General features: G+C 40.4%; 2 long non-coding RNA genes across 7 annotated transcripts in view; both read left to right on the forward strand.

Moving 5' to 3' along the window:
• LOC101398916 (uncharacterized) overlaps nucleotides 1-24,925 on the forward strand; it is a 148,046-nt gene that overhangs the window by 24 nt on the left and 123,097 nt on the right. The window lies entirely within an intron of this gene.
• On the forward strand, nucleotides 10-24,296 carry LOC106803915 (uncharacterized). 6 transcript variants are annotated; one of them, XR_015550222.1, is made up of 9 exons: nucleotides 10-381; nucleotides 8,120-8,213; nucleotides 8,321-8,597; nucleotides 12,548-12,636; nucleotides 13,057-13,090; nucleotides 13,251-13,377; nucleotides 13,981-14,066; nucleotides 14,574-14,659; nucleotides 15,145-24,296. It is a non-coding gene; the product is annotated as an uncharacterized LOC106803915 (long non-coding RNA). The 6 variants fall into 6 exon arrangements; XR_015550219.1 differs by having other exon boundaries at nucleotides 13,057-13,377; XR_015550223.1 differs by having other exon boundaries at nucleotides 13,057-13,377; nucleotides 17,438-24,296.

A 24,925-nucleotide genomic window follows, 5' to 3' on the forward strand; every position in this document is an offset into this window, starting at 1 on the left:
TGAGGCCCGCGTGCAGGGAACGCCCTGGGAGGCAGGAGGGCGGTAAAGGACAGGTGTGGCCGGGACCCCGAGGGGCCTCCTTAGAGAGGCCGGGCCCCTCCGCTCGCGTCCGCCCGGCCGCTGTCCCCGCGCGGAGCCGGGGCGGGAAGGGCGCGTGTGCGGGGGGTTTTCATCCCCTGGGCTCCCCTGTTCAGAAGCCTCCGAAGTAACCTCGGGACTTTTCTCCAGAAGGAGAAGAATTTCCGCTGCTCGAGTCGCGTTGCTCAGGCCCCGCGCGCTCCGGTTCTCACGGCCCTGGCGACCCCGTCGTGTTCCCGTGAGTCCGGGGGAAAGTTGGCTCAGGGGCCTCTTCTGCTCTTCCTGTGCGAACGAATGTTTCAGGTAAGAATTTGGCTTTGTCTTTCCACGTCCTGTATGTTTTTTGGGTGGAGGGGAGCGGTGAGGAAGATTGGCCCTGAGCTAACATCTGTGCCCGCCTTCCTCTATTTTGTGTCTGGGACGTCTCCACAGCACGGCTTGATGAGCAGTGCGTAGGTCCTTGTAGGATCCCGCCTGCGATCCTGGGCTGCTGAAGCAGAGCGGGTGAACTTAACCACCGGGCCTGCACATTCTTTATTTTTGAACGTTACATATAGGTAGGAAGGTAAGATAGTTTCTTAGGTGTCAAGGGTGAGCGTATTTGTGTGTATAATTATAAGCATATGTTGACCACAAGTCTTGCATCTAAAGAAAAGCCAGAATTCTCAGCTGTCTCTTCATCTGAACTTCTAGGCCGCTATCCCCACAGAGCTTTTAAACAGGGGCCTCCAGGAGAAAAAGATGGGGACTTTACGACACCAGTTCTAGAATAATTCAGGTTACCATTAACAAGATATTTGAACTAAATGTGTGTCTTTCCCCACATTTTTCTTTTGTAAAATCTTACACCTACAGAAAATTTGAACATGCAGTACAATGAGTGTTCATTGTAGTGGATACACCCATTTTTAGCATTTTGCATGTTCGCTCTCTCCACAGGTAAATATATTTTATGGTCTATTTGACCATAAAACTCTATTTGAGAGTTCAAAGTTGAAAATAAATTGCACTCATGATACTTGACCTAGGTAATCCATCTCCCAAAGATAAGCTAATTTTCTAATCGTGTTTTTCACTTTTTTGTTGTTGAGTTGTATGAGTTCTTTACATATTTTGGAAATTAACCTCTTGTCAGATATATGATTTGCAAATATTTTCTCCCAGTTGGTAGATTGTCTTTTCATTTTGTTCATGGTTTCCTTTGCTTGCGGAAGCTTTTTAGTCTAGTGTAGTCCCATTTATTTATTTTTTCTTCTGTTTCCCTTGCCTGAGTAGACATGGTATTTGAAAAGATGGTGTAAAGACCGATGTCAGAGACTATACTGCCTATGTTTTCTTCCAGGATTTTTATGATTTCAGGTCTTACATTCAAGTCTTTAATCCATTTTGAGTTAATTTTTGTGTATGGTGTAAGATAATGGTCTACTTTGATTCTATGTGTCTGTTTTGGTGCCAGCACCATGCTGTTTTGAGTACTATAGCTTTGTAGTATATTTTGAATTTAAGGCTTGTGATGCCTTCAGCCTTGTTCTTTTTTTCTCAGGATTTCTTTGGCTATTTGGGATCTTCTGTTGTTCCATATAAATTTGAGGGTTCTTTGTTCTATTTCCATGAAGGATGTCATTGGGATTCTGATTGAGATTGCAGATCGCTTTAGGTAGTATGGACATTTTAACTATATTTATTCTTCCAATCCATAAGCATGGAATATCTTTCCATTTCTTTATGTCTTCTATTTCTTTCAATAGTGCCTTATAGATTTCAGTGTACAGGTCTTTCATCTGTTTGGTTAAGTTTATTCCTAGATATTTTATTCTTTTTGTTGCAATCGTAAATGGGATTGTATCCTTAATTTCTCTTTTGTTACTCTGTTGTTAGTGTAGAGTAACATGGCTGCTTTTTGTTTGTTGACTGTGTGTCCTGCAACTTTACGGTGTTCCTTTATTATTTCTAATAGTTTTTTGGTGGATTCTTTAGGGTTTTCTGTATATAAAATCACATCATCTGCAAATAGTGACAGTTTTACCTTTTCTTTTCCAATTTGGATCCCTTTTGTTTTTTTTCTTGCCTAATTGCTCTGGCCAAAACCTCCAGTAGTATGTTGAATAGGTCTGGTGAGAGTAGGCATCCTTGTCTTGTTCCTGTTCTCAGAGGGACAGCTTTCAGTTTTTCATCATTAAGTATGATGTTGGCTGTGGGTTTGTCATATGGCATTTATGATGTTGAGGTCCTTTCCTTCTATGCCCATTTTATTGAGAGTTTTTATGCTAAATGGATCTTGGATCTTGTCAAATGCTTACTGTGTGTCTATTGAGATGATCATGTGATATCTACTGCTCATTTTGTTAATGTGGTGTATCACATTGATTGATTTGCAAATGTTGAACCATCCCTGTGTCTGTGATATGAATCCTAAATGGTTATGGTGTATGATCCTTTTAATATATTGCTGTATTCAATTTGCCAACATTTTGTGGAGGAGTTTTACATCTATGTTCATCAGTGATATTGGTCTGTAATTTTCCTTCTTTGTGTTGTCCTTGTCTGGTTTTGGTATTGGGGTAATCTTGGTCTCATAGAATGAGGTAGGAAGAAAAAATTCTTCAGTTTTTTGGAATAGTTTGAGACAGATAGGTGTTAAATCTTTTTCAGTGTTTGTTAGAATTCTCCAGATAACCCATCTGGTCTCAGAGTTTTGTTTTTTGGGAGGTTTTTGATTGCTGTCTCTACCTCTTTACTTGTGATTGGTCTATTCAGATTCTCTGTTCCTTTTTGATTCAGCTTTGGAAAGTTGTATAAGTCTCAGAATTTATCCATTTCTTCTAGGTTATCCAATTCGTTGGCATATAGTTTTTTTGTTTTTCTTATAGTATATTTGTGTTTCGTAGTATTGTCTTATAATCGTTTGTATATCTCTGGTATCTCTTGTAGTTTCTCCTCTTTCATTTTTAATTTCGCTTGAGTCTTCTCTCTTTTATTCTTACTGAAGATGGCTAAAGGTTTGTCAATTTTATCTTCTCAAAGAACCAGTTGTTAGTTTCATTGATCCTTTCTACTGGTTTTTTTGGTTTCTATTTTCATTTATTTCTGCTCTAATGTCTATTATTGCCCTCCTTCTGCTGACTTTGGACTTTGTTCTTTTTCTATTTCTGTTGGGTGTAGTTTACAGTTACGTATTTGAGATTTTTCTTATTTGTTGAGGTAGGCCTGTATTGCTATAAATTTCCCTCTTAGGATCATTTTTGCTGTATCCCATATGAGTTGGTACAATGTATTTTCATTTGTCTCCAGATATTCTTGCATTTCTCCTTTAATTTCTTCTGTGATCCATTGATTGTTCAGTAGCATGCCGTTTAGTTTCCACCTGTGTCACTTTTGCAGCTTTTTTGTTGTAGTTGCTATCTAGTTTTATAACATTATGGTCAGGAAAGATGCTTGTTATGATTTCCATCTTAAATTTATTGAGGCCTGCCTTGTTTCCCAACATATGGTCTATTTTTGAGAATGTTCCATGTGTACTTGAGAAGAATGTATATTCTGCTGATTTTGAATGGAGTGTTCTATATATATCTATCAAGTTCATCTGGTCTAGTTTTTCGTTTACTTCCACTGTTTCCTTGTTAACTTTCTGTCTGGTTGATTTAGCCATTGATGACAGTGGGGTGTTAAGGTCCTCTACTATTATTGTGTTGCTGTTAATGTCTCCTTTTAGGTCAATTAATAGTTGCTTTGGGGCCGGCCCGGTGGTGCAGCGGTTAAGTGTGCACGCTCTGCTTCGGCGGCCCGGGGTTTGCAGGTTCAGATCCCGGGTGTGCAGCGACGCGCCTCTTGTCAAGCTGTTCTTTGGCGGCATCCCATATAAAGTAGAGGAAAATGGGCATGGATGTTAGCCCAGGGCCAATATTCCTCAGCAAAAAGAGGAGGATTGGCATCGGATGTTAGCTCAGGACTGATCTTCCTCACACACACACAAAAAGAGTTGCTTTATGTACTTTGATGCTCCTCTGCTAAGCGCATAGATGTTTTTGAGTGGTGCGTCCTCTTGGTGGAGTGTCCCTTGTATATCATATACGGCCCATTTTTGTCTCTCGTTGTTTTTTGTTTTTATCTTAAAGTCTACTTTGTCTGATATGAGTATGGCAACACCTGCTTTCTTTTGTTTTCCAGTAGCTTGGAGTATCGACTTCCATCCCTTCACTCTGAGCCTGTGTTTGTCTTTAAAGCTGAGATGTATTTCCTGGGGACAGCAAATTGTTGGGTCTTGTTTTTTAATCTATCCAGCCCCTCTGTGTCTTTTGATTGGGGATTCAATCCATTTACATTTGGAGTGATTATTGATATATCAGGGCTTAATACTGCCATTTTATTGCTTGTTTTTGAGTTGTTATGTATTTCCCTTGTCAGTTGTCCTGTGAATTTCAGATTGCCAATTCAGTTTGGTGGCTCTCTATGATGGTTTTCTCAGTTATTCTTTGTTCTGATATTTTGTTTAGTGGTTAACATGAGGTTTGTATAAAAGATCTCATAGATGAGATAGTCCATTCCCTCATAGCCTTTTATTCCCTTAGTCTAAGCAGGTTTCATCCCTTTCCCCTTCCCTTTCTAAGTTGTTGTCACAACTTATTCCTTCATGTGTTGCAAATTTGTGCTTAAAAATGAAGTGATTATATTTGATGTTTTCCTTACGTTTATCTGAGTTATAATTGTTTGCTAATCGGTTTTGATAGAGAGTTGCAATTTTCTAATTTTGTCTGCCTATTTGTCTCCTTGCTCTAGGCTTTGTAAACTCTTTTTTCTTTTTTTATCAGATATGAGGGCCTTCTGATCAAATCTTGTGGGGGTGTCTTGTGGCAATGAACTCTCTCAGCTTTCATTTATCTGGGAAAGTTTTTATTTTTCCATCATATCTGAAGGATATTTTCGTTGGATATAGTATTCTTGGGTGAAAGTTTTTGTCTTTCAGAATTTTCAATATGTCATTCCGCTGTCTCCCTGCCTGTAAGGTTTCCTTTGAGAAATCCACTGAAAGCCTGATAGGGATTCTTTTGTTGGTTATTTTCTCCTGGCTTGCTGCCCTGAATGTTTTTTCTTTGTCATTGAGTTTTGCCAACTTTACTAATGTATGCCTTGGAGAAGGTCTTTTTACATTGATGTAATTAAGAGTTTTGTTGGCTTCTTTTTCATGTAATTCAGCTCCTTCTCCAGGCTTGGGAAGTTCTCAGCTATTATTTCTTTGAACAAGCTCTCTGCTGCTTTTTCCCTCTCATCTTCCTCTGGAATATCTACGATCCTTATGTTGCATTTTCTAATTGAGTCGGATATTTCTCAGAGAATTTCTTTGTTGTTTTTAGTCTAAGATCTCCTCCATCTGAAGCATTTCTGTGTTCCTATCCTCTAGATTGCTGGGTCTATCCACCGTATTGTCAGCTCTGTTATTTAAGGTCTCCAGGTATTTATTTAACTCTTCCACTGTGTTTTTTTCCTCCAACAATTCTAATTGGTTTTTCTTTATAGTTTTGATATCTTTTGTGAAGAAGTCTCTCTGTTCAGTAATTTGTTTCCTGATTTCACTGAATTGACTTTCAGTATTCTCTTGTGATTTGTTGAGTTTTTTTATGATGGCCGTTTTGAATTTTCTGACATTTAGATTATAGATTTCTGCACTTTCAGGATTGATTTCTGTTTGTCTTTTTTTTTCTTCTGGAGTATTAATATATTTCTTTATACCATTTGACAGAGTGGATTTCTGCCATTGTGTAGTGATAGTATCTGGTCACAGGTTCCACCTGCTGCCACTGAGGGGGCAGGAGCTGTGTACTCTCAGCCCATTGCCGTGATCCCCATCAGCTGTGCCTGTTGGAGTCTGGGCCACTCCTTGGGATCACAGTGGTCCTGTGGGGTCTCCCACCAAGTGGTAAAGCAGTCATGTGGGCGCTCTGGACGGATGTTGCCTGCTTCCACAGATCTGCCAAGTTGTGCTCCCCGATTCGGTGCTGCAGTGGTATTATGGGTGTTCATGGCAGCTGGGAGCTTGTTCAGTTCACCCGGACTCGGAGCTTAGCTGCTGACTGTTCTTAGGTCGCACTAGCAGTTGTGCTTGGTGGGTGAGACCTCCCCTCTAGGATTGCGGTGGGATTGTGGACTCTCCCACTGGGCTAGAGAGTGATGACACTGAGACTCAGGGCTACCGTCACCTCCTCCCACAGTCCCAAGTTGTGCTCCCCTCTTCAGGGCCACCGCGGTACTATGGGCATTTGCGGCAGCTGGGATCTTGTTCACCTGGGCCTCAGCTTCACTGCTGTCTGCTCCTAGATCTGCTCTTAGGTCACACCACCTCTTGTGCTTGTTGTGCAGGGCCTCCCCACTGGGTCTAAATCAAAGCCACTCCCTGGGACCATGGTGGAACTGTGGATTCTTCCACCGGACGAGAGAGTGCTCACATGGCTGTTCAGGGCTGCTGCCACCTATTCCCAGTCCCGCCGAGTTGCGCTTGTCTTCTTCAGGGCTGCAGGCTACGGGCATTCACTGCAACCAGGAGCTTGTTCACCTGGGCCACAGCTCAGCTGCTCTCTGCTCCTCGGTTGCACCAGCTTTTGTGCGTGGTGGGCAGGGCTTCCCCAAGGGGTCTGAGCCTGAGCTGCTCTCTGTGGGCTGTGCAGCCCCGAGGACTCTCCCACTGGACGGGGAAGTGATCACACGGGCTCAGGGCTGCTGTCACCTGTTTCCACAATTGCACCAAGCCATGCTCCCACCCTAAGGGCTGCAGCAGTGCTATGAGTGATCCAGCAGGGAAAGCAGTCACACGCATGCCCTGGGCTGCCTGGGGGCCAGAGAGTGCTCACCTATCTCCCACCTCCTTGGGGGGTAGTCGATCCACCTTCAGATGTATAGCTGCTCTGGTCTTTCAGGTGTCCTGATGAGCTGTGTGGTTATTCTCTGCTGATCAGTGAATGTCCATTTAATTGTAGTTTGAAGGGGGAGAAACAAAGGGAACAGCTTACTCTGCCATGTTGCTGATGTCTATCTAGTGTATTTATTAAACTGAGGAAAGAGGGTTGGCAAAAGCAGAACAAAGAGGTTAGATAGAGTGGAGAGCAGGGACAGGACCAGTGGAATGACGTGCTCTGGACAGTATTCTAAGGCCATGGAAGCTTCTGAGATGTCTTAGCAGGAGAGTGCTTTGAATCCATTTACAACTTAAATAGAACCCACTAACTCCTACTTTGCGAATGCACTTTGGGAACGATAAGAGTGATGGCATGGAGTCAAGATAAGAATCTTATGATGAATAAGTCTTTAAATATGATCTTGGTACCTAGATGTGGATGTTAGTTAGGGAAAATAAAATAAATGAAATGATTTGAAAGTTTTGTAGAAGGTAAAAGTGAAAAAATCCAGGCATTTTCTTTATCTATTCATTTACTAGAGGATATACCCCCACTTAATGAATGTTTGAATGCTTGATTAATGCTTAGTAGAGAAAATTCAACCCTTTTGTTTGAAAACTTGTTAACTATTGGAGGAGGCAAACATCTGTCCAAGAAGATGTACTCTTACAAATTGATTAGGGTTCTGGAGCAAAAGTAGATGACTATTATTTTCTGTATATTTATATGGGAGTAGGTGAAGGTAAGAGAGTTGATAAATATTGGTCATAAAAAGACAAAACGTAGGAGTTAGTCATGTTGGAAGGGACGCTAGTAGGAGATGAGGAAAGTGTTCTGTATTTGGTTAATTACATCTCTAGGTGAGAGGGGAGTGCATCAAGGGTTACACTCAGATTTGAGAGTAGAGACCTTTTATTTACCTGGGATAAATTCTGAAGGAGGATTCTAATCTCTAGTATGTATCTTATAGGAAAAGTAAGTCTTATCTGTTTAAATGATGTGAATCAAGTGAAAATAACAAAGTATGAATATGTTTTAATGTTATGAATACCCAATCCACTCAAGGAATTCGTCAGCAATAGTTGCTGAGTGTGTTAATAAACATATAGTGATTTTGCCGTTTATCTTGAGATTTCTTCTTCTATCCAAATTAGGCCTCTGATTTTCTGAGTGAACATCCAAGGTAACCAGTCCTATTTGACTTCGTATAGACACTGACCCATCAAGAGAGCTAGAATCACTCCACAGGTAAAGGTCCAGAAGACTTCTCTGGTGGTGTGGGTTGCCAGAAACTCTGAAGGTTCCATGAGGCTTAGAAATATCCACGTTACCCTCTCTGTTTTCTTTCCACTTAGAGTTTTCAATAAGTAAGCTGTGGGACAGTGAAACAATTGATGAAGGTTCTGAAGATCAAGTTGGTGAAGATGTGCAGATACAATTTTAAAAACTTGCCGGTATCTTCTAAATTTGCAAATGTGGATCAAAATAGAAGGAAAGACTTTTCATACCTATATTATCTGAAAGAACCCTAAGTTGGAAGCAACTCAAATGTGGATTAAGTGAACAATGGACAAAGTGTGGTATACTTATACTATTGAAAACTCTGAAGGAACTGGAAGGAATAAATCAAAGGTAGATGCAACAGTATGGGTAGACTTCACAAACATGACGAGTGAAAGAAGCCAAACACAGAATACATGATCCTCTAACGCAGACCTCATTAGAGAAGGTTTTCATTGTTTATTGGTGCCTACCAAGTTATGAGAAATTTAGAGCATAAAACCACACACGTTTATCATCTTGCCATTTGTATGGGTCAGGAGTCCACATAATTTAGGATCTGCTCAAGATCCCACCAGGCTGCAATGAAGGCAGTAGTTGAGTTGCTTTCTCATCAGGCTTAAGAAGGAAGCTTAAGTAGAGCTTAACCAGGGAAGAATCTCATTGTAAAGTAACTGGGCTCCTAGAGGCCACATAAGTTTCTTTCCACATGGCCAAGTACTTCATGAAGCCAGGTCAGGGAGTGTCTGAACCTCAGAGAAAGCCTGGACGCTTTCTAAAAGACTTCCACCTCATTCAATCAGGCCTTCCAGTATAATTCCGCTATTGATGATCTGCAAACCTTATTAATTATAGGTCAGAATTCGAGTCCAAATTTCAGTCGTCCAACAAGCTATTATAGCCATCTCCAGATCCATGAGCTAACGTTAAATCCAGACTGTCTAGTAAGTGTACTGTGCCAATCAATTGGCTCATTTAGTATTAAATCCCATCCTTCTTAGTGTGACAACCTTGGAATCCATTCCGGAACATGCTCCCTGGCTTATTCTGATACACATTTGTCAAGTTGGATTTATTTTTCTGTTTGAGGTATATTCTCCTGCCTTATGTGGTATATCTTTTCCCTTGGATTTTGCATTAGTTGTGAGTCTAGAGACAATAGGTGATTGTGGTGGGTCTTGAAAATGAGCAGCCCCTCCAAGGCTTCTGTGCTAAGTGAGATTATCACAGAAATGTCAGGCAGAAGGGCAAGCAAAGGGGAAGCTGCGTACTTCTCTGGTAAGGGAGGCTCAGAGTGTTGTGGAGGTTCAAGATTGTGAGTTTCGGGGCCAGCCTGGTGGTGTAGCAGTTAAGTTCGCGCAGTCTGCTTCAGCAGCCTACGATTTGCGGGTGCAGATCCTGGGTGCAGACCCAGGCGTGGACCTACCTATTGCTTGTCAAGCCATGATGTGATGGCCTCCCATATAAAGTAGAGGAAGATGGGCATGGATGTTAGCCCAGGGCCAATCTTCCTCAGCAAAATGAGGAGGATTGGCAACAGATGTTAGCTCAGGGCTGATCTTCCTCACACACACACACAAAAAACATTGTGAGTTTCATCTGGGTCCAACTAGATGTTCCCGTTTCAAGTTTTCTCTGTCATTCTTGCCTGATCAATACCCTTAGTTTCACATGAACAATTATGTAAGACTGAATGTAACTATGGTCAAACAATTAAATTTTGTGTTTGATATTCAGCAGTGTCTTCTCCCTGTGACCACAGATTGTGAGTTTTTGAGAGCTGTCATGGAATCTCTCTCGTCCCAGACTTTCAAGATTTTATTTATTTATTTTCCCCCCAAAGCCCCAGTAGATAGTTGTATGTCATAGCTGCACATCCTTCTAGTTGCTGTATGTGGGACGTGGCCTCAGCATGGCTGGAGAAGTGGTGCGTCGGTGCGCACCCAGGATCCGAACCCGGGCTGCCAGCATCGGAGTGCACGCACTTAACCGCTAAGCCACTGGGCCGGCCCACGTCCCAGACTTTGACTTGAGATCTAAGATAGCAGATCTGAGCTTGCCATTTTCTGGGCAACTACATTCCGAAGAATCCATCCCTCATCACAGTCACTATAATCATTATTGCTGTAATTGGTAAGTGTAGAATTGGCTTGTCTTCCCAAAGCAAGTGCTTCAGTTGACAGCAACCATAGGTACACCTTGACCATTTTGACTCTGTGAGTGTCCTTCCCATTGGCAAGGAGCTCAGCTCTTTATTGAAGTTTATAGACTTGACTAAACTGTCCCTAAATTTCATCATTACTCCTTTGTCTCTAGGGATCACTGTTCTTTTCAATTCTGTATAATTTTACATGAAATGAGGAGATAGAAATCATACTTTGATTTAAACAGGAGAAGTGTAATATGAAAGTGTAAAGAGAATTATTATTTTTTTTTCTATTTTGTGAGGAAGATCAGCCCTGAGCTAACATCTGTGATAATCCTCCTCTTTTTGCTGAGGAAGACCGGCTCTGAGCTAACATCTATTGCCAATCCTCCTCCTTTTTTTCCCCAAAGCCCCAGTAGATAGTTGTATGTTGTAGTTGCACATCCTTCTAGTTGCTGTATGTGGGATGCGGCCTCAGCATGGCTGGAGAAGCGGTGCGTGTGTGCACGCCGGGATCCGAACCCCAGGCCGCCAGTAGCAGAGCGCGTGCACTTAACCGCTAAGCCATGGGGCCGGCCCTAAAGAGAATTCTAATTGATATTCTAGATCTGATGGAGAGTACCAAAGGAGGGCCAAACTTGTAGGGCAGCCCTCTCCCAAAGACTTGACTTCAGACCTTGTTGGATAAGGTGTCATGGCAGTCCATTGGGTGGTGAAGAAGTTCACTAGGTTGCCAGGGCATGAGCTAGTCAACAGTTGTTGGACAATCAGGAAGCAACCCTCTGGAATGCAGACAATCCATGACTGGTCAGTAGATGTAGAGTGAATAGGGCTGGCAGTACATGTACAAGACCAAGAGCAGTAAGTATCCATATAAGGAGGCCATGGGAATCAACTGAGTGGTGTGCAGATATCCTTAGGCTGGTGGATGAGAGCTCGCAATGACAGTGTTCCTCCCACTTTTATATTTCTAAGGTACTTAAATACATTTCTGAAAACTGAGATGTATATTGTGTTATGAACAGCTATTTAGTTATAATCTAGGTACACTCGAAGAGTGGTGTGAAGGATCTTGATTATCTGTCAGTCACCAATCACTGGGTGCCTTCAGTGAGACAAGCTCTATGCCACTCCCTGTAATGCAAGCACTGGCATCCAAAGCAGACATAATGCTACTATGATATGTAAAAAGAAAAAGGAAAAAAAAAACACCTTTCTAAAAGAAAGCTGATTTTAATGTCAGACAACATTGTCAAAAAGCATTACTATAGGTACAGAGGTCACTATGATAAAAGATTCTATTTCTCCAGAAATATAAAAATTCTAATGTGTATCCAGTCACTAATATTGTTGCAAATATATTAAGCATTGCTTTACAGAAGTAGAATAAATAGACAAGTGCACAATTCTAGCGGGAGATTTTAATATTTCACTCATATTGTTTCACTAAATAGAGGAAAGTCAATTAGGATATACATTTTAATGTGATGTGTAAACTGTCCAATATACTTACATAGAATATTGTATCTAAAACTGATTGAACTCAGAAAGTGGTTGTCTGGGATCAGTGAGTAAGGAATGGACTGAAAGAGGCAAGAAAGTCTCTAAGGAGATAAATATGTTCTGTATTTTGTTTAGACTGCTTATAATACGAGTATATGAAATTGTCAAATCTCATCTACTATATACTTAAGATCTCTGAATTTGATTGTATATTAATGATATATCTCAATTACAAAATAAACAGAAAAGTAAAACATTCTATGCAGACCCCACCTGACTAAACACATTCATGGGCCTGTTCAGCCCAAGGACCCTTTGAGATACATGGTAGTAAGTACAGTTATACTGTGAGTCTAGATGCAGTTTTTGTGACCATATATGTTTCCGGGGTTTAGTTATCTGAACTGTAGAATAAGGACTGTGGGGTTGTGAGGGTGACAGGTTCATAAGTAATGAACTGTGGAACTTTTAGTGGTCTTCATTGTTAAAATACCATTTTGTAGATGAGAACTACAGTTGTCATTTGATGGCAGTGGTGTGGATTTTCTTCAGTGTGCAGGAATTTCAACCTAGAGTGGAATGATTTTTAGGCAGGCAAATGTGTGAATTATGGTCATTTTTGGGTCCTCATGCCTACTTTCTTTCCTCCTAGGTCTCCTTTTTAAAGACCCTTTATGCCTTCCTGATGAAAAGATAGAGGCAGAAAGGATGGCAGCTGACTGTTGGACAGATTTTTCTCAGGTAAGAAGAAAGTGTATTCTACAAAATGACATACCACATCCATGAGACAGACAGATTTACTTCCAAGATAGTTCTGTCATTAGAGCTTCTTAAAGAAGTAAAGCCACTCAAGGATGGGGTTCGTGTTGAATTTCCTCACAAAGTGGAGCCTCATGTTAGGGGTGGATTACCTTAAATCTGGGTATTTCAGTTATTACTACCTAATAGTGACTCTGATGATGGTGTGGTTGCATAATTTTAATGCTGCTAGGTGTGCTTACAGATGGTAAGGAAGATGAGAGCATGCATTTCTGACAAGAACTTGTTTATTCATCAGCATTTACAAATGTCTGCGGTTTTTTCAGGAGTGTCCTGCAAGAGGGAAATAGGATGAGAAGAGCTTTTAGTCTAGTTGTGGTGAGATAAGTTCATGTGTTACAGGTTCCTTTAAAGCCATAACTGGAGGATATGAACTGTGAGTGTACATAGAAGAGTACCTAGGACCATTGCACCATGGGGGAGATGAGGAGAGACCTTGAAACCCTCCATTGCCATCTGGTCTCCCATCTTCATTCTGCAGTGAGCATTGGTGGAGATGTTACTTTACTGAAGCCAACTTGTATGTGATGGTTTAGGATTCCATCATCTTTGACGATGTGGCTGTGGACTTCACCCTGGAGGAGTGGACTTCACTGGACCTAACTCAGAGAAACGTATACAGAGATGTGATGCTAGAGAACTAGTAGAACCTGACCACAGTAGGTAAGGCTGCCATTGTTGCTGTAGCATCTTATGGAATTGGTAAATATTATGTACTTAACATGGTCTGGGATGACTGATGTCAAATCTGAACATAATGGGAAATAACAGGCACATAGTCTGTGCACTAATGAGTTTTAATTCAGTGTGGTTGCTATAAAAATGTGGTTCTAGGACTAACAGCATCACCATCACTCTGTTAGCAATGTGCATTCTCAGACTCCACTTTGACATACTTAATGAAACTCTGGCACTGGGACCCAGTCATCTGTGTTTTAAGAAACAGTGGACATGATTCTGATGGATAGCAGAGTCTGACAACCACTGATGTAGTGGTTGGTCCATGAGTATGAAAAATCTCTTTTTGCACTTTATTTCATTTTTCAATGAAAGTCTTAATGCTTTGTAAATGTGTATGTATACATCTGAATGTGGTTGTGGAGGCAGGAGATAAACAGTCTCTTTGGGGCATGGAAGGGGGATGTTTGCATTTTTATCTCATTTGAAATTAACTGCATTCATTAGACATATAGGACCTGACTCGTGAAAGTGTTTGTCATTTTTTACGAGAGGCTTGTTCATTAATATGTCTCTCCTCATGGACAGGGTATCAATTTTGTTCCAACGCAATCTGATCTCTTGGTTGGAACAAGAGGAAGAGTTGAGGACAGTGGAGAGAAGAGTCTTCCAAGGTGAGTGATTGTGAAGAACTTCTCTGGTCAATGAAAATTTCACTATGGTTGGAATTATAATGAGGAAACTTGAACATGTGCTTTCTCTGGAAGGCTGAGGACATTGGTCTCAGATGCTTTGGGATGTCTTCAACTTCAAATTCTTACTGTACATTTACTCAGAATTTCCTATGATCTCACAAAATGACCTGGCTTTTTTTTTAAGTTTATTATGTTGATGTATGCTCTTAGTCCAGATCTTGCTTAGTTTTGCTTCCTGATAATATACTCTTTTCTCATCATGTTTAATTTTCAGAGAATTGCTTTTTCATCAACTACTCAATTTTGCCTCCACATCCTTATCATTGTTAAATTGTTGACCTAGTGAAGTCACTCTAATCTAGCATGCTTTTTCTCTTTGACCATGTTTAATTTGTAAATAATACAAATGAGCCTTCTTGTTTTTAATTCCTTTAACCTACCATTTCTTTTTGCAAATTTTACATGTGTTATTCTCTTTTACTTTAGAATCAGAAATGCATCTTAAAACCAAAGACTCAGCAGTTCCTCCACAGGATATTTTAGGGGAAAAAACTTCCAATAGGATAGAAACGGTAAGATCAGTAAGGTTGAACAGAGATATTTCTTATTTCCCATATTCAGAAAATATTGGAATTTCATTTGATAGAAGGTCAGCACAAGTGATAAATGTTTGAGATAAGTGGCCTTCACCAAAGAGAGAGCAATTTCTCTGGTGAGATATTGTGACTATGATGAATTTGGGGAAAATCTAACTTGAAAGTTATTGGTTCACAATTCTCACAAGTACTCATTCCCACGTACATAACCTAGGCATTGAGTTTTCTTTAACAATCCCATGAAACTGTTTTAAGAATTTTTTAAAATCAGAGTAGATCACACATCATTCTGCCAGAAGGATTCCATCATTCAACTTAAAAGAAATCAATAGGGTGGGAAGTTGTATGAATGTAATGGAAATCATAAAAATGGAGTCAGCATTGTAATGTGGTTTCTATTTTGAGATGGATGAGATCGATTAATGTTTCTGAGAAATTGTTTAATCCTCATTCATCAACAGGAAAGAAGCCACAATGGATGGGAACTCTGTGAGTGTAAGGAATGTGGTAAAGACTTCAGTGAACAATTACGCCTTAAGATGCACAGGAGAACTCACTATGGAGGAAACACTTATGAGGATAATCAGTGTGGGAAAAGCTTCCTTATTCTGCACAAGAAATCCTCTACTAGAGAGGAAATTTCTGTGTTTAATCAATGGAGAAAAGCCATTGGCCTGACTCCAAATATTGTGTCAGGGAAACTAGCATGCATGAGAAAGCCTTTGAATGCAGTGACAGTGGGTAAGCCTTTGTTAATCAGTCTTACTTTCAGGCACAAATGAGAAGTCACTGTAGAGAAAAACTATGAAGGGAAGGAATGTGGGACAGCTTTTATTCACCCTACAAGGCTTGGTGTACATGTACAAACTCACTGCTACGAAATAGTACAAATGTAAGGAATGTGGAAAAATTTTTTGGTATTCTGCACGCTTCAAAGTTTCCATGGGAATCCACACTGGAGGGAAACACTGTAAATGTAAGGAAAGTGGGAAAGCCTCCATTAGTTCTTCTTACCTTGCTAAAGATAGAAAATCTCAGACAGGAGAGAGGCCCTTTGTATGTAACAAATGCAGAAAGTCTTTTAAACATTCCTCATCCCTTAATATTCACATTGGAATTCATGCTGGAATAAAACCCTATGAATGTAAGAAATGTGGGAAAGCCTACACTGCATTCTCAAGCCTTACTAATCATATAAAAACTGATAATGGAGAGAATCCTTTTCAGTGTAATACGTGTGGGAAAACATTTACCAGTTCTTGCTTGATCATTCACATGCGTACTCACACTGGAGAGAAATCCTGTGAGTTTAAGAAATGTGGGAAAGCCTTCATTTCTTCATCAATTCTGAGTGAACATGTACGAATTCATACTGGAGAGAAACCCTATGAATGCAACGACTGTGGGAAAGGCTTCATTAGGAGTTCAGGCTTAACTAGACATAAACAAATTCACACTGGAGAGAGAACTTATGAATACAACAAATGTACAAAATCCTTCTTTAGGAATTCAGGCTTAACTAAACATAAATGAATTCACACTGCAGAGAAACCCTAGAAATGCAGGAAATATGGGAAAGGCTTCATTTGGCATTCAGACTTAATTACACATAAAAGAATTCACACTGGAGAGAAACCCTATGTATGCAATGAATGTGGGAAAGCTTTCAGTCGGCATTCAGGCTGAACTAGACAGAAACAAATTCACACTGGAGAGAAATGCTAGGAATGTATGGAATGTGGGATAGCATTCAGTGTTTCCTCAAGCCTAACGGCACATGCAAGTATTCACACTGGATAGAAACCCCATAAAGGTAAGCAGTGCAGGAAGTCCTATAGTTTTTTCACATGCCTAAGGAGACATGTACGTATTCATACTAGAGAGAAAACTTTGAATGTGAAGTGGAAAATTCTTTATTACTTTCTCACGTCTAAATGGACATTCGAGAATTCACAGTGGAGAGCAGCCATTTGAGTGCAAGATACGTGGAAAAGCATGTTGGTATTCGTCAACATTTTGTATCCATATGCAAACTCACACTGAAGAGAAACTTATGAATGTGAGCAGTGTGGGAAAGCCTTCACTATTTCCTCAGGACTTATTCAACATATAAGAACTCACACTGGAGAGAAACCCTGTCAGTGTAAGGAATGCAGGAAAGACTTCACTTGCTCCTCAGTCCTTAGTAAACATGTATGAACTGACAATAGAGAGAAGCCCTGTGAATGTGAGGAATATGGAAAAGCCTACAAGTGTTCATGTTTGTTTCAAATACATAAAAGAACTCACACTAATAGATGCCTCAGGAATTTAAGCAATGTGGAAAGCAGTCAGAATCTGCTACAACCCAGCATGTAAGAATTCACAGTGAAGCCTTTCAATGTAAGAAATATGTATAGCTCCAGCTTATAGGGTAGTTCTGTAGATCTGTTTTGCACATGTGCTATTCTACCCTAACTATTGTTAAGAATCATATGGCTTTCACTCCTCTAATAGCAATTTTAAGCCAGTGTAGTTTCTACAACTTCCACGTTGCAGCCTAGCCAAAAGTGGGACTACCAGATTTAGATTTAGCTGGATTGTCTTGTTATTGACCTGGTCTAAAATTGTGAAGATAGTGACCACTTGAATCAGTTCCCTACTCACAGAGTCCATGTACAATGCCACATGCCAGGCAAGGTGGGGGACTGGATGTCTCTGTAACTTCTCTAAAAATTCTTTCTTCTCTCTCACACCTGATCCTTTTGGATAAAGCATCAGAGTGCAAGCAACGGAAGAGTTTAGAAAAGGTGAGATTTTGCCTACTCTTGGACACACCCTGATTTCATATTGCTTTGGGAGAATAACCACCTTAGCACCTTGGTAGGACGTCTGACCTTAGGCTGTGCAGGAAGAAGGGGAGAACGTTCTCTTTCACCCGTGTATCCAGCACCATGGCCTGGCGTAACAATCTTGTCATCTTTGCAGCTCAGGCAACAGCTGCTGCTGGTGGTATGACCTGCTTTCATGTTTGTTATTCCATCTATGTGCTGTGAAAACAGACTCATGCAGATATGTCTGGTCCTGATAATCTGTGCTTGATACCATCACTGGAAGGTCCCAAATGTGAACTTTCAGTGCGGACACACAAGCACCACCTCATTATAGTCTCAGTGGTACAAATTCATAGTGTTCTGATGCTTGAGCAGCCTTGGGTTACATCATGTATGGCCACCAAGGCTGCTGCTGCATGGTGACCCTTTCTTTAGGCTTAATCAAAGCATTGTAGTGGTAGTCCAAATCAAGCTTAACAAGTCCTGAACAGGAAATACCTGTGCACCTTTTCTCTTGCTCCCACTCTTTTTGAATATGTGAAGAATGCAAGATCCTGACCACTCTTCCCCTGGGCCATTTCTTACATTGTGTTTGCAGTGAGGAACCATAAGAAATGAGGTTATCTCACCAACTGAGATGAAGAGCAGCCTTGCTCACTACTTGAAATAAACCATCTTCCACAATCTCAGTGTTCCTCTTCTGTAACACAACCCAGTGTGCAGACATCCATCGGGGCCTTTTGTGTCACCTCTGAGACTTGGGGACTAAAGTCACCAGTACAAAATTTGTCATGCTCATGCTGCTGACTTTTCCATGAATATAGTAAATATTTTGTCTCTGACTTCGGTATCTTGCGTCATCTGCCAACATTCACGAAATAGGGACATGAAAATTGAATACCTTGGAAGCAGGAAATAAACTACAGGTTCACCAGTTTTGGTGATGAAAATGGCATGTTGATAGACACATGCCTTTCTGGAAGAGGAGGAATGAGGGTGGCCTGGCTGGGTGTGAAGACCCAATAGTATGTGCAATCCAGTCATGAAATCTCTTCCCCCAGAGGTTTCCTCAAGATATTTGTGAGAGGAGGGGAATTAGGATCCTCACTGGCCTACTTGTTAATGAGGCTCATCAGTAAGTATGTCAGTAGTTATATCAGCATGGTTTTCCTTAATTTCTCAATCTTACTTTAGCCTTAATTTTTAAACGCCTCCTTTTATACATAATGCAGAGTTTTGAAATGTCTAAGTGTTTGAAATACAGTCTTTAAAATCTTTTTTCTTTAAACTTGGAACATTTAGTCTGTAATGTGATTACTAATAAATTTGGATTTATGTCTAGCATCTAATTTTTTTCAGAATGTAGCTCATGTTTGTACTCTCTCTGCTCTTATTTTTCATCATATAAATGATTTTACTGTTGATGATTGAAATTTATATAATCCACTAATTTTATTTTAGTTGCTAACCTAAAATCCTTTAACATCTTTCATTTAACTCTGAATTAACACCTTTTCTCTCCTACGAAGTGTACTGGGACTTATAATTGCACTAATGGCCATTATTCAAGTTCAGAGCAGCACAGTGGCAGACAGACCTAGAAATAATTCCATAGTCAGACGGGCCTCTAAACAGGTCCAGGTGCAAGATGGACTGGTCCCCCTGAGAAGTGTGAGAGCTTCCCCTTCTTGTGAGAGGATATGTGTGACAGGGACGTGTATGCCACTGTGGAGAAAGGCTGGGTATCATCAAAGACTGAACTGAAAGCACTATCTTATGATAAAAATTGGCCACTTCCTTAAGAGGACACAGGATTGGAGATTGCATGATTGCCCATGTGTGGACAAAACTTAGTAGTGATGACTGGGACAGGTGTGCTTAATCTTCAGCTTTGCCTGGAACATTCAGGCTTCACATTAGCCATTTCTACCCCAGAAGTCTTTTGTCCTGATGGTCTCCCTCAGCCTCCAGTTATCTATTGGGTTTTCCACTATTGTTGTTTCCTGGTCTTTTGGGGACCACTGCAGTCACTGCAGCTCTGGCCTTTTCTTCACTCATAGCCCAGACTTGCCCTCATCACAACTTTTCTCCCTGTGACTCCTCTGCCACTTGTCACGTAAAGGTTGGCCTGTAGACCCCTGGGGAGAGGGACATTACAAAAGGAATTACTGTCTCTGAGCAGCGTGTCTTTCCACAGGTTATAAGTGCAGAAAGGCATCCCTTTAGTACAAGAGCCTTGAGATAAGGCCAGATGTTCTTCATTAGAAGTGAGGAGTAGAGCAGGGTCAGCTTGCATTTGTATTGAATTAGAGAAGGAAAGAAGATATTTCATTTCACTCTTTGAGCTTCTGAACCAGTTAACTTTTGATCCATTGGAACATACCTCCTTTCACCATTACCCCTTAAGCGAAAATGGAATTGCTTTCATTCCATGAAAATGGAATCAGTTTCATCATTCTTTCCTCATGGTGATGGGAGAGGTTGGGGCTTTACTTCTGCCTCAATATAGCACATCTTGTCTCTAGAGCAAAGCCCAGAGTTGATCAAGAAACGTGTTTCGATGCCCAGTCCCTTCACCAGTGTTGGGCTGTGTTCATCCCGTGGTGACTCGGCGTTTTGGGTCCTTGGGCTACTCTGGAGAGCCATGTGACAGTGCCTAGAGCATGCAGATTGGAGGTGAAATCTCTGCAATGGTGGCCCCTGGAAGTATTGGGTTACCCTCAGCGAGGCAGAGAGGACACTTTGTTGTGAGGGCTTCTTGAAGCACTTCTCAGTGGCTGATTTGTGTCAAAGCCCACCTTCCCTCAGCAACTACTGGCCTTCAGTGATGTCTATATGTAACTCTCCCTGTGTGAGCCACCTGCCAGAGCCTGCCTGGTAAATAACAGGCCATTCCTGTTTTTCAGTGGCTGTGGCAGCTGTACTCGTGATGCTGTTAACCTCCCTGTGCAGGGAAGCTACAGGAGTGACACAACATGTGGGCATTTAAATGTACTGTTTTGTGTTAGGTCACTGTGAAATGCTAGCAGAGCAGTTTGGTTTTTCATTCTCGTTTGTTAACACACTATGTTCCTCGGTTCAGGATCTTAATTTAGTAGTAATTTTAAAATTGACCTTTTTAAAAGATGGCTATTTATTTGCAAGTTGATTTATAATGTGTTTTGATTAAATACTTCAGATGTATAAATTTAATATTACTAACAAAATCTCAAGCACTTTAACGTCCTTCTGTCTATGGGTGGGTATTTTATTGAACTTGGTTTCTATGAGAGGCACTGCCAGAGAAGCTGGCTTTGAATTTCTTTTTCCCCAGATCTGTGATTTTGGAAGGCTCCATTGAATACTAATAATAATCCTCCATTCACAATGTATTATTGTGATAAATTACATATCACATAAAATCTACTCATTTAATCTTTTTAAGTGTGCAGCTCAGTGGCATTAAATACACTCACATTGTTGTCCAGCCATCAGCATCATCAATCTCTAGAACTTTTTCATTATCCCAAATTGATACTTGGTACTCACTAAACAATAACTCGCCATAGCCTTTGTCTCTAGTCCCTGGAAACCACCATTCTACTTTCTGTCTCTGTATCTATGAAGAAGACTCCTCTAGTTACCTTGTAAAAGTGGAATCATACCCTATTTGGCTTTTGTGTCTGGCTGATTTCACATCACAGAATGTCTTCAAAGTTCATCCACGTTGTAGGATGTGACAGAATTGTAGTTTTTAAGAACAAAATATTTCCTTGTATGTATATGCATTTTGTGTATCCATTCATCCATTGATAGACACTTGGGTGGCTTCCACATTTTGGCTACTGTGAATAATGCAGCTATGAATATGGGTGTGCATGTGTCTTTTTGAATTTCCTGCATTTGATTCTTTTGGGTGAAACGGGAAACTGCTAGATATTATGGTAATTCTATGTTTACCTCATTCACTTTTAAATTTTACTTTATCTGAACAGGTGTGTTTCATACAGATTTTGGGAAAATGTACCAACTGGTGAGATTTTGATACATAGAAAGTCCCTAGTTTGGGTATCAAGATGTAGCAGTAGCACCTGTAGCACCAGAGCACTGTATGCTTTTGTTTTCCTTTGCCTCTAGATGGATATTTAATTATGCCCCGTGGAGGAATCTGTATTACATCAAGCAACCTAAGGTCCAGTTATTTTGCTATATGTAGGTATCCATTAACAATCTTGAGAAGGATCTCCATTGTCTGTTAGTCAAGAATCACTGGGTGCCAGTGATCAAGGCTCCATGTCACATACTAGAGGAACATTGGTAATCGGAAGACGCCTAATGCTGCCCATGACATGCATAATTTTCCTAAAAAAACAGATCGTATTGTCAGATAACATTGACTCTAAGTCAAAAAGTATTTCTGGAGATAGAGTTAATTCAGATAAAAGGCTCAGATTCTTCAAAATACGAAAAGTTGAAATGTGAATCCATCTAATAAATATTGTTACAAAATATGCAAAGCAATGCTTGACAGAAATACAAAGAGAAATAGACTCAAAGTTCACAATACCAGTGGGAGATTTAAACATCTTTCTCCCATATTGTTTCTCTAAACAATAGAGAAAAATCAGTTAAAACATAGACTTGAAAATGATGAGCAAACTGCCTAATGTGTGTATACAGAATACTGTATCTAGTACCTGTTCAAATCAGAAATTGCTTGTCTGTGGAAGAGGTAGAGGGAATGGACTAGAAGGGGCAAGAGGGCTTTTGAGGAAGATGAATATGTTCTGTGTCTTGTTTAGGCTGGTGACTGCTCAAATATGTGCAGTTTTCAAGTCATTTATTGAATACTTAAGATATGTGTATTTCATTGTATGTTAATTGTATCACAATAAAAAGAAATTATGCAGTTGCTACAAATCTAAACATATTTGTTGACCCCATCAGCATAAAGTCCCTCAGGTGGAGATCTGCAAGATTAAATAAAATCTCAACTAGGAAATAGATAGCTGTTTTTTTCCTGTGATCCTATGTGACTTCAGGGTAACAAAGACACTGGTAAACAAAAGACACATAATTCTGCCCATGACAGGCATAAACTCTCCAAAAGAAAGCAGAGCATAACGTTAGACAATGTAGACTTTATAGGATTTTCAGCCTCTCAGTTGTGGGGTCACTGTGAGGCTGAATTTGATTGATGGATAATGAACTGTGAAACTTGCCATGTTTGTCGTTAAAATCTCATCATGTAGATTACCCTTTAGGCTGCTCTTCTGTTTTTGAATTACTAAAGAGTGCAATTTATTTTAAAGAAAAAGAATTGACTTTAAAAAGTCACGTAAGATTACACCTATCTCAAGACAAAAATGTTATAATTATGATTTTTACTATTTTCATTTCAAGCATACAGTCCTGCCCTGTTAATTTGTTCATACTGAATGACAGAACCTTTCTGCCAGAATGTTGTGCCATCTACTCTGATTTTAAAATGATTCCTGTAGTGTTTCATAAAAGGGTGTTTTTTTTTTTTGGTGTGTGAGGGAGATCAGCCCTGAGCTAACATCCATGCCAATCCTCCTCTTTTTGCTGAGGAAGACTGGCCCTGAGCTAACATCCGTGCCCATCTTCCTCCACTTTATGTGGGACACCACCACAGCGTGGCCTGACAAGCGGTGCATTGGTGTGTGCCCGGGATCCGAACCCAGGCCACCAGTAGTGGATTGCGCACACTTAACCGCTAAGCCATGGGGCTGGCCCCTCATAAAAGGGTTTTTAAAACTCAACATCTTTAAATACGTTTGATTGTACACTTATGAGAACCCTGAAGCACCAATGTTCAAGCTAGATTTGGGGTAGTCATCAGTTTCAGAGCATCTCCCTAGACACATCACCCTCTTGTATGCCCCTTGTTTCATATATCTTCCATTTGTGCTGATTTTCTATGTAATCTAATTCCCAATCTTTTCTGTATGTGGAAAATAAATATCACTTATCTATCTTGACATTTGTGTCCTAGTGGAGGGCTCTACTCCCTCAAAAAAATCCCACTCAAGTGCTGATTGTTTAGTTTTACATCCCATTTCTCATTCCATGGTAAAACAGATAAATTTGAGAGTTCAGAAAGAAATGTTAGGTTAAAGAAGTTAAAAATGATCAGGCTCATTTGTATTACTTTTCAAATTAAGTATAGTAAAAGAATAAGGATAGATTTGAAGAGTGTGGTTATGTTAAAAATGTAGCAATAGTAAAGGCATGGGGTAAAATTTTAAGTAGTTTACTACAGAAGATTCTATAAAAATTAAAAATGATGGTGTAAAGAAAGAGGAAATATTAGGGAAGTAGGTATGAAATATCTGGACAATTGGCTGACATCAATACAATATATTTAAAGGAAAAAAAAGGACATTTTGTGCTCATTGGAAAGTTTGAGTAAACATAAAACAAGAGTAAGGGAAGCTGAAGATATCCCCACATGTCAGAAAACAACAGCCTCAGCCTTCTGAGAAAAGAGTGCATGTTAAAAACTCTCCCCATTATACTTCTAAACATACTAAACTTCTCACTGACCATGGCTGTATTTTGCAAACACTCACCAAGGAGAACACCTGACTCTACTCTCCTCAATTCTCGTTCCAACAAAGAGATCAGACTCAGTTTGAGCAGTTCATGCTGTGTCCACAGTGAAAAATACAATAGAAGAGGCTCACACAAGAGATCACAAATCTTCCCACAAATTGGGAACTACCTTCCAATGAAACAAAATTATTTCAAAAGGGCTACAAAGGCAAACATGGGCCGGCCCCATTGCTTAGTGGTTAAGTGTGCGCACTCCGCTACTGGCGGTCTGGGTTCGGATCCCGGGCGCACACCGACGCACCGCTTCTCCAGCCGTGCTGAGGCCGCGTCCCACATACAGCAACTAGAAGGATGTGCAACTATGACATACAACTATCTACTGGGGCTTAGAGGAAAAAAAAAGGAGGAGGATTGGCAATAGATGTTAGCTCAGAGCCGGTGTTCCTCAGCAAAAAGAGGAGGATTATCACAGATGTTAGCTCAGGGCTGATCTTCCTCACACACACAAAATAATAATAATAATTAAAAAAAGGCAAACATCCCCCTCTTCTGGGCCCCCCAAAATTGATTATCTTTGACACTTGACACCCACATTCAGCCTTATGTATGCATTTACAAAACCCTAAAGCTTTGATTCAAAGAGAAAGGAAATGCAACAAATACATCTTTGTTCTGATGGGGAAACCACTAGAGCAGTGGTTCTTAAACTTCCGAGTGCATCATCTGGAGGGCTTCATAAAACAGAATACAGGGCAACAGCCACAGCTTTCTCATTCACTGTGTCAAAGGTGGAGTCTAAAAATGTACATTTCTAACGGAGTGATGGTGATGCTGTTGGTCCTGCAGCCACATTTTGAGAACAACGGTAGATTCA

Source organism: Ceratotherium simum, chromosome 39, assembly GCF_057802395.1.
Source record: "Ceratotherium simum simum isolate JZ-2026a chromosome 39, ASM5780239v1, whole genome shotgun sequence".
Classification (NCBI taxonomy): Eukaryota; Metazoa; Chordata; class Mammalia; order Perissodactyla; family Rhinocerotidae; genus Ceratotherium; species Ceratotherium simum.